The following is a 13439-nucleotide window of genomic DNA, read 5'->3' on the forward strand; positions in this document are numbered from 1 at the left end:
ATCATATAGACTAATTAATGTCAGGTATATTTAACCAAATTGATAGGTCGACTCTCCAGCCCGTGTGTACCAAGCTACACCTCACCTTGAGAAGATACAAAGGAATGTATATCGACTCACTCATGGAACCTTTCTGTCATCGGTTACCCTATATGTATAGTCCCTCATCTACTTGACATACCTAGGATGATTTAGGGTATGGTCAATCATCAATCCCTAATTCATCATCGAACTTAGTACTAATGTGTTTGGAAATCATCAAAGCTCTCTTCTTAGATATTTCATTACCTTGACTAGGGACTTCATTACATCATCTTTGTTGAGTTGCCTCATCTGATACCAAGGCTGCACAACTCCATCTTGATTGCTCAATCATCTTCGTGCACTTCTTGATGTACCTGATAAATCCAAATTTAGCGGTTTAATGATGTTGTTTTAATTCAGACTTAACCAACAGAATTTATGAAAATTTCCACTTACATACTCTATTAATTAATATAGGTCAAGTATGTGGTAGATCCATAGTGAAGTGAAAATTTATTTCAGAATTTTTCTCAAGCTTGGAATGAAGAAAATCAGCTTAAAAGTGAGAAATCCAATTTCTGAGATTTTTCTGGATTTTTTCTTTCATTTATATAATTTCCTATGTTTTAAATTTAATAAAAAATACAAAGAAAAAACTAGAAATATTTTACAATAATTTTTCTAACTCTAACTAACACCAGAAATTAAAAATAAATATTTTTAGAATTATCTGGAATTTAATTTATACCAAAAACCAATAGAAATATCTAAATTTGATTTTTTTTTCAAATTTGTTAGATGTTAAAATCAATGGAAACCAATTAGATGAATTTTCGGGATTTTTCCTGATTTGTTTTGGAAAATTTAAATGGAGAAAATAAAGTTTCCTGATTTTTTCTGATTTAAATAACTTTTAAATGCAGAAAATGGAGAATTTACCTTCTCTGGCAATCGCTGGCAGGGGTGGCAGGCAGCCGCAATGGATCTGTTTGGGCCTTTGGGTTGGGGGGCTTGATCTTGATCCAGTTAGGCTAGTCTTAGAGGGTCAGCCCCCTCAAGATCAGCCCACTAAGTCAGGACTTAGCCGATTTGGCTGTCCTGCACATGCCGCTCCTTTGCCCTGCAGTTGCGTGCGCTGCCCACGCGCGGACCGACAGGCAGAGGGGTATCCCTGCACTCAAGTGCCGCATGGCAATGCACAACAGCGCGCGACAGAGGCTATGAGGGGGAAATCCGAGTTTTGAAAGGATAAAAATTGATATTTAAATACGGTTTTTATGGGATTCAAAGTGAGGAATGATGGAGGATCTAGAAAGAGATAGGGAGAGATTTTAGAGAGAGAAATAAATGCGTTTAGAGAGAGAAAAGGTTAAAATGAGGAGATAGAGATAGAAAATGAAGAAATGGTATAGAGGGAGTTTGAGAGGGAATTTGCAAGTGCAAATGAAGAAGATTTTTTATGAAATTTTTAGGGGACATACTAGGGATATAATGTCCAAAGAGATAAAGAGTCGATTCTAGAGAGAGAAAGTAGGCAAATGAATGTTTAGAGTGAGAAAGTGATGATTTTAAAGGGGAAATGGATAGATAATGATGGGAAAATGTAAATCTAGGTTCCTTAAACCTTAATGCAATTCTGGTGAGCCCTCAATGGTTCCTCTCAATTCTGGTCCTTATATTTCTTCGGGATCAGACATTTTTCAATGCAAACAACAGACGAGAGTGAATGAAAACTACAACAAACTTACATTAAGCAGATTTAACAACCGGGATTCTAAAAAATGCCTTTCCTGCTGGCTAGCCATGTGCTAGAGCACATCCAGAATGAGAGAAATAGAGTAAAGAGTATTGATACATATAGAATGACGGTTTTGGTCTCGGTATCGGTTTTTGGCCGATACCTACACCTATACCTAAACTTCCGTACGGTCTTGGTTCGGTCAGAGTTCGGTTTTGGTTTGGTAAAACCTATATGTTCGGTCAGGCTTCTGAAAAAAAGTCATATTGAAAGTTTAAAGAATCAAGGTAAAACTGTATTTGTGCAAATGTTTATAAATTTATATTTGAATTTATGTATTTACATTGTCATAGATTTACATATCTTATTTTCATGATTTTTTATTATTTGCCTGTTTATTAGTTTTTGGATTGTTAATAATTTAGTTAGAAATATCTCTCTAAACACGAGCTGCGCAATTGGCGTTAAAGTTAGAGGTGACCCATCCAGGTTCTAATCGCATTATCAACATATTTTTTCCATAGAACAATAAAATATTTTTTCCATACAATATTCAGTCCAGTTTCAGTTCGATTTTCTTGTGAAACCGAACTTGGTAAAGAACCTTCGGTAAACCCAATATTCCCAAACCGACAATATCAGTTTGGTTCGGTTTTACCAAATTGTGGTAAAAATGGTGAACCCTATTTATTCATTTTAAGAATGATTAAAATACCCCTTTAAGTATTTTCTATTTTCTTTTCTAGTCATTTTTGCCTCTTTTTGTCCATGGGTTGAGAGCTTCCCCTTGTAATCTTCAACTTCTTTTTTTGGAACGCTCTTGAGATCCCAATGGGCAGTTCAGGTAGTGGCCCATCTTCCTCACATTTCCCTTTTTAAGGTCCACTTGATCCTTTCAAGCCCCTTTGTAGAACCACTAAGCTCCCAAAAATTCTCCAATTTCCTAAGAATTGTGTCTTCTTATTCCTGTAAATTTCTATACATTTGGAACTTTAAAATAATCATCAGTAATAAAACTGCTTGACTTCAGATAAGTCATGGAAGTTAGTGAAAAATAATCATAATGTTGAAAAATTGGAATTTCTAGCTAATGCATAAATATTTGGTTAGTTCAAATAATAACCCGATAAATTATGAATTAATAATACCAAAATCATCTAAAATGTATCTAAATATCCATGCATTTATCATGTTATCAGCACCCAAGCTAAGGTTATTTATAATCCCATGATTAGGAGCTAATAAAACTGCTTGACTTCAGATAAGTCATGGAAGTTAGTGAAAAATAATCATAATGTTGAAAATTTGGAATTTCTAGCTAATGCATAAATATTTGGTTAGTTCAAATAATAACCCGATAAATTATGAATTAATAATACCAAAATCATCTAAAATGTATCTAAATATCCATGCATTTATCATGTTATCAGCACCCAAGCTAAGGTTATTTATAATCCCATGATTAGGAGCTCGTAGGTCCTAGTCAAAGTAGAATTATCTATCCACAAGATGACTTTGATGTATCAGGTCTAAGGACCACTTTCACAACCATGACGTAACCAACCAGGTTGTCAGTTTGGTATAAAACTGTACAAAGATTGATATGAATAAATTCAATAAACTCTTTCCATTGAAGAGCACCCGTTATCTATCTTTAGTATCCCCACGCTAATGGCTACAGGAATAGCCATACTCATTATATGAGTGAGAATAGATTGTGCTATACTATGTGCATAATTCAATGCCCTTTTTTAGTATCCGTCTGATCATGTGCATGGTAAAAGACTAATAATCTCAATATTAAGATCTCATCATAATTCACTACGTCTGATCATGTATTCATGGACTTCATAATAAGCGTCACGAATGCACTAGAATGAACATATTCTAATAATGAACATGGAATGAGATATGTAATGTGTGATTAGCTTGGTGGCCACATATATTTCCATCAATTAACTAGATTGATATATGGATGTAGAGGGTCACTCACATAATATCCAAAGATGTTGGAAGATAGACTATATCAATAAGGCTTTTATGAAAAGTTCAAAGTAAGTATTAATACAGTGTGGGGCACACATATTAGGAGCCCATACCAATCAGATATGGGCTCCTCCCATTTCTTTTCAGTTTTTACTCTCCACGCATCCCATTATAGAGTCTCCATGGAAAGTAGATAACAAGGTCTTCTAGAAGAGTTAGAGAAGAAGATTATATCCAATAGTCCCTTGATTATGTGGATACATCTAGAGGCTGGAAACATGAATGGCTTGAAAGGACTCTCCCAGGATCAAGCCAAGGTGGAACACATTTCCAACAAGGCACATAATGTTTCCCATGTTTAAAGATCCATTTTGAAATGATTATAAGATTCCACTACATGAAAGAGAGTTTTCCAAGCCTATATTCATACCCCAGAACCCAACACTAAAACTTAGACAATTGATTGTTTATTAAATATTATATATGTGATAGTTAATTAATAAGATCATTTCAATAAAGGTTTCTAGGCCATTAAAGTTATTAGTTAGACTTATACATGGGCCTAGAGGGTCACACAGCTAGTATTTTTGATGAAATATATGTTTAGGGGCTTTTACTAATTATTCCCAAGAATGAGAACTTTTGACTTTTCAAAAAAAATCCTCAGATAGCATAAATAGAGGGAATTACCCTCATTTGATATCCATGAGAGTCAATTTGACTGCCCCCCTTTTTTTCTTCCTCTTCCTTAGGTGTTTCTTCTCTAAGAGAAACATTGTGAGTCGACTAGGCATGAGTTAAATATCACGATCGCGTTGACCAGGCCTGATCATGAGTGAATAGAAAATCAAAAAAACATAGATTGTTGTTCAGGATAAATACTTGAAATAATTCTACCACTTCTACTAGGAGTAGCTGATGGCGCACGCCATCAAGGATCACCGACGAAATCATCCGCGCCGGCCGACACCGTCGTCGAAGGTCGGGTAAAATTGCTCGATTATCACTTTTGTTTTCATCGTTCTTTTCTTGTGTTTTGTCTTTTCCCATTCTCGTCGCTTTGTTTTCGTTGCATTTGTGATGCGTCACGTATGTCCATCTTCGTCATCATGGGAAGGGGCCCCTAGTCCTTTCCCCCTTCCCTTTTCTTTTATAATTTCAATCTCCCCTTTGCCTTTGTAATGGGGGGCCCATTATATAAGGGCCCCTTAATGGACCCCTTTCTTCTGTTGACCCACTTAAGGAGGCCCATTGACCTCTTCCCCCTTTATAAGGGAAGAGGGGGGCGCCCTAATTTTTCAGACCAGGAATTAACATTGGAGTTTTTTTTGTTCTCGTCTTGGTCTCCCCCCCTACATTGAGAGAGAATCCACAAAAGGGGGGGAAGGAGAGGAGTTCGTTGATGCTGCCAGGAAGGAAGAATCCACCGGAAGGAGGCAGGGGAAACAACCAATTGACCTTCCCCCTCGCCCTCTTCCTATTCTCCCTACCGACCCCTGTACCGTGAGAATTTCTCTCGTCCCTGAAATCTTGACCATCACGACCGACTCCCCTGCAACCGCCGGTCAACGATTGCCACGTGGAATATTGGGTTCTGGGGTATGAATCCTTAAATCCTTAAATCTTACAAGCCTGTCAAAAAAGGATGGTCCCTTTTTATTCTTTCTGTTCAGGTTCTGAAAGATAGTACCTTGACACCCATCATGGTGAACCTCTCCTTGTGATCAAGATGAGGTAGATGCCTGTGGGGCGGATTGAATATGAGTTTCCTTAGGTAGCCACTGACCTTCAGCTATCCTTAAACTTAAGTGCTTGGTGGAGAAGAAGCAAACAAAGGTACACTCGCTTGCTGTCTTGTTCTATGCCGCGGACTGGAATCACTCACCAGCTAGGCCCTATAGAATTAAGTTGGGGCAACACATTTTATGAGAGCATATTACCCATCTTTGAGGACAAGGGCCAGAACAACATCTCGATCTACTTACTGCTATGGGTCTCGTCGTCTTGGCGTTCCCTGTTGCTCAGATTTCCCCTACGCCTAGGACATTGTATGGGAAAGTAGCCATAGTTAGTTGATGTTTTGGTTGTTTTTTTCATCGTTGTTGATACCAGCAATACCTAGCCAGATGATGTTTACTAGTTGGTAATGAGAGGACTCTTGGAAACCCAAAAGCAAAAGGGGAGCTGGTGAAGAAACAATCATTTTCCTTAGTTCAGATGTTGAACCTTAGCAGTTGGAAAGGAGTCTATCTATCTGCTTAGCTTTCGTAGATTTCCCTCAACGCAATATGTAAACTGAAATTCCACGGATTATGTTAGTGGTAAGTCTAACAACTCAGCAGGCATGCAGAATTAAGTTTCTCGTCCGGTGGATCTGATCTATCGTTAGGGGCAATACATTGCAAGGTTCGAAGCTCCTAAAGTCGCACATCGCTTTTGCTCACTTGCGTTTAAAAACATTAGCAAAGTGGCAATCCTGGAAGAATTTAACCTCTTACAAACCTTAGTCGGGATACATTAAGAACCTACGAGAATGAAAGAATGTGGGTACGGTGATTAGCGTCACCTCAGAACCTGCTCCAACTAAATACAAAACAATAGGGACAACTGTAAAAGTAGTTACGTATCTTGAATAAAATAGGTTGGACTAGGCACAGGTCTCGTCTCAGAATCTGACATTCACTTTTTCATATTGCACCCCAGTCCCAATACAAGATCCATCGTATCTTAAGTCTGGGATTAGACATCGTTCTGTGTACAATGAAGAGGTTTTGAAGAAAAGGTCCGGGCTATTGTTAGTGCCACCACCAAGAAGCTTCAAAGCTGGAGGGTAAAAGGTTCTTTATTTCATTTCTTTCAGTTACGCTCCATTCAGATTCATCTTAATCTCTCCTAAATGCTTATAAACTCACGCCTTGAGAATGTTTCATCACTCCTGGAGTCACGTCTTGCAGAATTATATGTGATTGGCATCACCTTTAGCTAATACTTGATAGTCTAAAGTCCAATAGCTGCAAGTAGAAGATAGGCATGCCCTTCTAATTCATAGTCCTTCACTGCCCCACCTACGTGATCTTTTCTATTACAGGATAAAGGGCTGAGTTCCAACCTAGCTAAATTGGTCTCGAAGAAAGCAGCGTTCAGTATCAAGTTATTATCATCGTGTTACTTTGCTCGTGTAATCATTGTTGTAACTCAGAACACTCAGATCAAGCTAGTCACGACCAATGAAGAGTACTATCCAGAATTCCAACCAAACTTTCTTGTAGAACCTAAAGCTTTAGCTTATGATTTTGGCTTTGTAGCAACAAGCCAGCCTAGCATGTGCCAGATCTTTGCACCTTTGCTACACCCTTTTTTAATCCAAAGTGTTAGACCTTGTTTCAATCTTCTTTTTAGTATAGTCTCTTTTTAATTTAATTTAAAGATGGTTGGCCTATCTGTCTATTTATCTGTCTAGATGATAGAGAGGTTATCCAGCGGTTTGAGTTTGGGCCTGTTTGAGTTTCTTTCACAGCCTACCGCCAAGATTATTGCGGATAGCTCCAATTAGTCATCTTCACTACACTCCTAAAGTCTTATCATCATGCATAAAGACAAGGAGTACTCGAAGTTTGTCGGCGTGGATCACATTACCAAAAAGAATGAGATCGGGTAATGAAAAAGTCTTGGAAATTGATTGCTCCTCGCCTTCATCTGAATCTTCATTAACTTCCTAACATTCATCTTAATCTAAATTGACTTCTTAGCAGATTCATCTTCATTTCTTGCTTCCGCTCCTAAATGCCAGCACATAAACTCGCGCCTGTGATTTTGCTTTACTTGAACTACCCTCTAATCTTACTTCCCTCTAAACCATTATGTATCCGGATATCCAGTATGATTATAACCTTTGGCTCTAATCTTGCCGACAAGGGAGTACTGTATACCAACACATATATCAATACCTATCAAGATATGAATCCCTATAAGGATAATGTTTCATTCCTATTTCCTATATGGTCAATTGTGTGTTAGTGTGATAAGCCTAGATTTGGTGTATAAAATATGTCGGTATTTTTGCTTTTTAACTTATACAATAAAGTTAATAATAACCCGTAATCATTAAATACTATGTATAGAGCAAGCAAGGGGTCGAACCACAGGGAGGCGTTAAGCAAGAATTTTTATCCTAGTTCAGTTGAATTATTCCAATAATGAATTAATTTTGCATTTAATAGGTGTTAATCATGTTTATTTGTTTTGTAATTAATCAAAATTTTGCAAAAGCTTAATTCTGATATTAATATTCTCCATCAAGACAATATAGATAGGATAATTTTGGTTCTGATATCAATTTAATTAGGATTACCAATATTCCAATCAGGATGATTTTCTAACACAATTTTATGTATTAAAATTGGGAATTAATAATCAAGTAAGGGATTTTTGAATTTGGACTTGAAGATGGACGAATTTTTGGATGAAATTTTGTATTTAGGTTTTTTATATGTTGAATTGAATTTTCAAACATTCACTTTCTAAATCTAGAGAGAGAAAGTAGACGAATTGACGTAGAGAGAGAAAGTAGACAAATTTTGGGGAAAATGAATGAAAGGTGGAATTTGACTCTAATCTAGAGATCTAAGATGCCAAATTTGATGAAAAGTAATGTAGAACTAAGGATTAAAATTCACATATTGAGTCAAAATCAAAATGCCATTCTAATTTCCATTCAAATCAACTTCAAGGGCATGTACATTTCGCCCATGCCTTGGCGTTGTAGAATCGTTCAAGAAGAAGTTCAAAAGCAAATTAGAAACTTACAACTTTCAATGATGAATCAAGATCTGTCGACTTCCAAAGCATCACCTGTGTCTTTCCTGGCCAAATCCTTGGGGAGAGCTTTTAAAAGTGAATTTTCTCTTCTTTTTGACCTCCATTTAAAGATCCAACCGTGTGGATTGTAGAGGGTGAAATGACAAACCTACACTCAAAATTTGGGCGCATCAGACGATTAGATCTCAAGATATTACAGATTTACTGATGCAGGACAACGTCAGGGACAAGGTCCTGCCATCACCGAGGTGGATGGACTCGGTGTCGAAAGTGATAATGTTGGACGTCACCTGGGGGTAGTCGTCTGACACGGATATCCTACGATGAAGATCTACGATGAAATGCACGGTTGTGGGTGTCTGGTACGTGCGAATGCTGACAAGCAAATGGGGTGCCGACTCTTGGGACGTCGATGGAGTCGCCCTTGGACAGTTGGTAGACCTCTTGAACCTCGTCCAGGAAGGACGAGGACGCTACGGCGCCGAACGGGAAAATTCCCCCCGGGTAGTGCTCGCACGAATGGGCGGACCCAACTCGTACCAAACAGGAAAGACGCTCAAAATGCAATAGGTTTTCCCTCAACCTTTCATGCTCACCTACGTTTAACCTGAGCGCGGTGGAAGCAATCAAAAATGCACTGCAAAAGATAAGAGATGGGACGCAACGACGTACCTCATCGGCATCTAGGGACGGTTGTCTAAGGTTTGTGTGGCGGTCGGTTGCGGCGTCGTCGGTGACGAGGGACGGTGGCGGGCGAATGATGGTCCAAGGCGTGGGCGGGCACCGGGACGTCGGCAGATAAGGTGGTGCCACCGATGATCCGAATGCAACACGACCACGGGCGGCGCGATAAGATGCGCGGCGCGGCGAGGGCGAGCGCGAAGGAACAGACAACAGCAGCGCGACTGCAGCCGTGGTCAGCGGCGATGAGTTCGGGGACCTGGCATGCGGCGCGACGTGCGCATGGCAGCAGGGCAGGCGTGCAAGCGCGAACAGAGTGGTCGGCGCGGCGACTGGCGGTCTGCGTAGCAGCAACGGCTACGGCCCAAGGACAGCAGCAGTGGTGTACCGGCCCAAGGATGGGGCGCCGCGCAGTGGCATCGAGGACGGCATGAAGCATGACGGGTGGATAACAAGAGGTCATCGACAGTGGCGTGCACGCACGCATGATCGGCGCGGGTGCGTGGTCGATGACCGAAGACGGCGTCTGCGGGTGCGGTGCAACCAGGCGGCTCAACATGACCGGTCGGGTCTCGCAGTGGCGACGACGGGCGCAGCGCGGTGCAACAAACGCGGCGCGGCACCGTGCGATGGCGTGAACAGTGCGGCATGGAGCGACCGCGCGAGCGCATCAAGTAATTGCGGCGCGATAGGATTGCTCAAAACGCAGCAGAATGGCACGACGAGGCAAAGGGAGGTCTGCAGCGGCGACAGTGGGCGCGGCGCGGAAGGCACGGCGCAGTGTGGTGCACGGGCGCGTCGCAGAGCGAGGGGGGGCACTCGGCGGCGGCCTGAAGTGGCGGCGGCGGCAGGCGTCTCCTTACCCTTCTCTTCCTCTTCTCCTTTCTTCTCCCTTCTTCTCCTCTCCTTTCTCTATGATTGGCGACCCTTCTCTTCTTTAAAATAACTTCTTCAAAAACAAAGGGTGCGACATTTGGTCATCCACGATCCCTTCTTATAGGAGAACGTGGATGACCCCATACACTTAAGTCCTTAAACACAAAAAGGAAAATAAGAGGGGGAAAAGAAAAGACGTAGAGGGGAGATCCTTATAGGGTGGATCTTCCCTCGTTACACATGGACGTAACTGAATTCAAAACTACGAACCAAAACACGAACGAAAATGATGAACGAAATAATAAAGATAAGGTGCCCATTACCCGGAGTACTTGATTCTGGGCGTTCGTACTGTAGCCTTGGCTTGCCGGGTGGGCTGAATGCATACCGGTGATGGTGTCGATGGCTACGGTGATGTCTCCGAAGACGTCTTTGGGGGCTCAGGCGGTGTTGCACCATCAATCCTCTCGAGGTCAGAAGAACTCGACTCCGGCGACTTGGGTGGGAAGAAGGGCAGCAGCTGGAGTAGATCTGGTCGAAGACTTGCGGAGCTCTGCCTGTGATACCCACGCATCGTCTGCGCTGGTCCGTCCCAGCCACCATATCAAGAACCTCCTTGAGACTTCGTTCCGTGCATAGTCAATTATCTCCTGTAGTACACAATTGATTGCATCGTGCCAATCGGGTGAAACAAGCGGGGGAGTGGTCGCGGAAAACTCTCTCACGCTGAATGGGTCTAGAGAGGTTGGGTCGAGAGGGTGAGAAGGGGTTCGGTACAGGGCCAGGCCCGCCACGTTGAACGTGGAGCTTATTCCCCACGTAGGAGGAATCTCGACGACGTAGGCGTTGTCACCCACCCTTCGGAGGATCGAGAACGGGCCGGCACTAAGCTTAACCATCACAAGGTCCCCCACATCGAAGACTCGGGGTTTGGCGGTACAACTCGCCAGCTTGCTTGTACAATGCATTTTGGCTATTGATCCTATCATGGATATGCTGATGCAATGCAAAAATATGCTGGGCGAATGCAATGCCATCCTCGGATACCCTAACATGCGGGTCAACCGGTGCTAAGTCTAGTGGGCGACAAGGGGCTAGGCCATAGACGATCTCAAAAGGGCTCAACCCAGTGGTATGGTTCACTGAGGAGTTGTATGCAAACTCAGCGCGAGGGAACGTAGTAGGTTGCCCAAACTTTAATTGATGACCTTTGTTTGACCGTCGGTCTGCGGATGGTAGGCAGTCAAAAATTTGAGCCGTGTGTCGAGGAGACTCCACAAGGTCTTCCAACAGTAGCTCGTGAAGTGTACGTCTCGGTCGGACACAATCGAAGTTGGCAGGCCATGGAGGCGCACAATTTCTCAGAAGAATAGTTGTGCGACCTTCGTGGCATCGGAGGTCTTCGCGCAGGGCACAAAGTGCACCATCTTTGAGAACCGGTCGACGACGACCATGATGGAGTCGTGTCGTCGTGCTGTCTAGGGTAATTCCCGGACGATGTTCATGCTGATGTCATCCTAGAGACGCTTAGGCGTCGGTAGCGGGGTGTACAACCCGGCGCTCTTCTTGATCTGTTTGGTCAATGCACATATGCGGCACTAGGCAACAATGCCAACGTCGCGTTTCAGCGAAGGCCAATAGAATTGGTATTCTACGACGGATATGGTCTTGTCACGTCCAAAGTGACTGCTAAGACCTCCGACGTGACATTCCCATGTGAGGAAGTCACGTAGTGACGTGTGGGGCACGCATAGTCTGTTCTGGTAGAACAGATAGTCGTTGGTGGTGACGTAGTCTCGGTAGTCGCAGGACAGTCCTTGTCGAACTCTAGCGATGATCGGCCCAAAGTAGGGGCAGTTGTCGTATCCTTCCCAGATGGTGTCGAACCCAAGGACCTTCACCCTCATGATGTTGAGCACGTGGGCTCGTCGGCTAAGTGCGTCGGCGACGATGTTATCCTTGCCCTTCCTGTGCTTGATGACGAAGGAATAGTCCTACAAATACTCGACCCATCTCGCGTGACGATCATTGAGCTTCTGTTGGGAGTGCAGATATTTGAGTGCCTCGTGATTCGAAAAGAGCACAAACTCCTTGGATAGGAGGTAGTGACGCCAATGTCTCAGTGCCAGGACGACTGCATAGACCTCCTTGTCGTATGTCGAGTAGTGGAGTCTAGCGTCGTTCAGCGTCTCGCTGAAGAACTTGACGGGGTGACCCTCTTGGCTGAGGACACCACCGATCCCGACGCCTGAGGCATCACAAGTAACCTCTAACACCTTCCCGAAGTCGGGTAGGAGGAGGACAGGTGCCTGGGACATCAAGAGCTTTACGTGCTGGAAAGCTCGTTTGGCAGCTTGCGTCCAAGTGAACGGCTCCACCTTGAGGCAGTCAGTGATGGGAGCTGTGACAGAACTGAAGTTCTGTACAAAGCGGCGTTAGAACGTAGCAAGGCTGATGAAGCTCCGTATGTCGTGTCATCCTTCTTCGGAGCTAGGAGCGCGGGTACCGCACAAGGGCTGAGGCTCTCCTAGATGAGACCCTTCGCGAGAAGCTCTCGGACCTGTCGTAGTAGCTCCTCGTATCTTTGCGGCTCCATCCAATAGTGGGGGAGGTTTGGCAACGACGTGTCGGGTGCGAGATCAATCACGTGCTGGATGCCACGCATAGGCGGTAGTTCGCACAGTAGCTCCTCGGGGAAGACGTCGCTAAACTTCGATACAAGGGCTTCAACCTTGGGCAGTCGGTGCTCTACGAGTGGGACAGCGGAGACGTCGAGGGTGATGGCGAGGCACAGGGGCATGTCGTCGCCCTCGCGGCCCAAGTCTCGAACGAACAAGAGGCCTCGAACAACCATTAGCCCTTCGGGCTTGGTCAGGATCGGCTTGTTCGTCGGTTTCGTTGTGTACGGGTGCCATGTGACCCATTGTCCCTAGTATAGGAACAAACATGTGTTCATCCTCCCGGCTAGGGTAATGTCATGGTCATATAGCCAGGGACGGCCCAAGATGATGCTTCCCACTTTCATGGGAAGTACGTTGCATAGGATGCTCTCATCATAGGCTCTCACCTTCAATGGTACATGGCACTGACTCTTCACCGGAAGCGATGAAGCGTCTATCCAAGATAAGTTGTAGGGGGTCGGATGAGGAATCGGGGTTAGCCCCAGTCGGGTAACATCGTATCGGATATGGCATTGATGCAACTCCCACTATCTACGATCAATTTACACACTTTTTCAATGATCTTGACGTAAGTGTAAAAGATCGAGGTAAGGAGCGACACGTCTACCATAGTGTCTGGCTGTGGCTCTACTCGA

This window comes from Wolffia australiana, chromosome 1 (genome assembly GCF_029677425.1).
Source record: "Wolffia australiana isolate 7733 chromosome 1, ASM2967742v1".
Taxonomy (NCBI): Eukaryota; Viridiplantae; Streptophyta; class Magnoliopsida; order Alismatales; family Araceae; genus Wolffia; species Wolffia australiana.